Source organism: Orycteropus afer, unplaced genomic scaffold, assembly GCF_000298275.1.
Source record: "Orycteropus afer afer isolate SDZICR_OR568_19922 unplaced genomic scaffold, OryAfe1.0 scaffold00762, whole genome shotgun sequence".
NCBI classification, from domain to species: domain Eukaryota; kingdom Metazoa; phylum Chordata; class Mammalia; order Tubulidentata; family Orycteropodidae; genus Orycteropus; species Orycteropus afer.
In genome coordinates, this window is record NW_006922349.1 from 374,472 (window position 1) to 376,707 (window position 2,236).

Sequence of the window (2,236 nt, forward strand, 5' to 3'; positions counted from 1 at the left end):
AATGACATGAGACAAAGTATATGTGAACTGCTGTATGAAAGGTGAATTTACTCTGTAAATCTTCACCCAAATCAAAATAAAATTAAAAAAAAAAAAGAAGGGACCATTCCCTGGATAAGGATGTCATGCTTGGTAGGGTGGAGGATCGACGAAAGAGGGAAAGGCCTTAAACAAGATGGATTGACACGGTGGCTGCGATGATGGGCTCAAGTATAGCAGGGATCATGGAGCTGATGCAGGATCAGGCAATGTTTTGTTCTGCTGTGCATGGGGTCACTATGATTCTGAAATGACTTGACAGCACCTAACAACAACTACAACAAGTCACTACTCACCATAGAAGAATGTAGAACAAGAATTTTTTATGTACTGTTTCTCCAATTGAGCATTATGTCCCCCTATACTACAGTGCCAAGGCCACTGTCCCAGTGATTCTCTCTCTCAAAGTGTTTGGTCATCTCTGAGAAGCTACTCCATCCTTCTCCTCTGTTACTTCTGTAGAGTATGTGGATAATTTTTGTAACACAAGTACACATGTAAGGCTATGTTCAGCCACCTCTATCCTTTGCCTTAAGTATATTCCAGTTCACCTACACTGGCCTGATCTTCTGACCTTTCTGTGAATTTGCCCATATCCTAGTGTTTGTTGCCACTGGTAATGCAGTATTGTGTATGTCATAGTATTTGGCTCTGTTGTCTACCCCTTTTGTGCCAGTTTCTGTATGCTCCCTATCCCCCCTGTCACGCTACTGGTCACACACTCTTGCCATACTGCCCCTCCCCTCACCCAAATCAACATATGACTCCCAACTAGTCCAAAATTTCCCCTCTTCTTCCCTCTCAACCTGGTAACCAGCAAGGTGAATATCCTTCCCCGCATAAACTTTTCCTTGACTTTACAATAATGGGCTCATACAATATTTGTTCTTCTGTGATTGAGTTATTTCACTTAGCCTAATGTCCTCCAAATTCATCCACACACAATTCACTATAGCAAACAGACAGGAGCAACCTATGTGTCCATCAAGAATTGAATGGGTAACCAAACTATGGTATATTCACACAATGGAATACTATGCAGCATTAAAGAATAATGAAGAATACACAAATCACCTCACTGTGTGGATGAATTTGGAGGATGCTATGCTAACCCGTATTTTTCTTGTTAATTTACACTCAATTTATTCATCACTTTGGCACTTTCTCTTGTAATTATGCTACTTACATATGCCTTTTTCTTTGCTTACTCATTGGTCTTATATCTCTTTGGGGCTATATGACTGAGACATATATTGGGATCCCTGAGTTGTAATATAAGTTCTGGTGCTATCTCTGTTGTATATAACCTATAGAACCTCTCAGATGTTCAAATTTCTCATATATATATATATATATATATATATATATATATACACACACATATATAAAATTGTAATTTAGTGACTATGAATCTAAGTTGACCCATAGCTCTAGAACTACAGTAGGCTATTCACCATTAATGGATGGGACATATATTTTATTATTCATATTATTTACAATCTTCATAGAAATACTGAAAATGATGGGTATTTTGAAGTTATTCTATAAAGATATATTGATCCTGAATTTAAAAAAAAACCTTTAGAGATCTCTGATTTACTTGAAAAAACAATCCATTCATATAACATCTCGTATGTATGAGCATATAATCATACATGTTCTCTTCACTAGAATTATGTTGTGGATAGCTAAGTCAAATGAAATAGTAAGGCTTACTTCAATATCCACAGGGAATTATTTCAAGAGTATACATCTCCATTGTCTCTTTCAAAGACTAAATGGTGTGTTGGGATCTGTGGTCCCTTGGTGTTCCCACTATAAACAAGTCATACACTATATCTGAGCACATTATCATTTTTGGGAGCCTCGTTCATCTACATTATATCTCAGATCTTGGATTTCATCTTTATAGCATATGATCACTATGTGGATGTTACTCTTGTGACCTTGAATATACAATACAAAGAAAACCAGTTGTGAGTCCAAGCTCCTGCATGTTATTAAGGGGACTCTGCTCCCTTTACTCCTTCATTTGGCAACTCACTATTAATTTTCTTAATTAATTTTTGTTATTTAGATTACTCTAACCAGACGGCTGGCGGTTCAAACCCACCAGCCACTCCTAGGAAGGAAGGTTAGGCAATCCTACTTCCGTAGTGATACTGCCTCGGAAACCCAAGGAGGGGTCACTATGAGT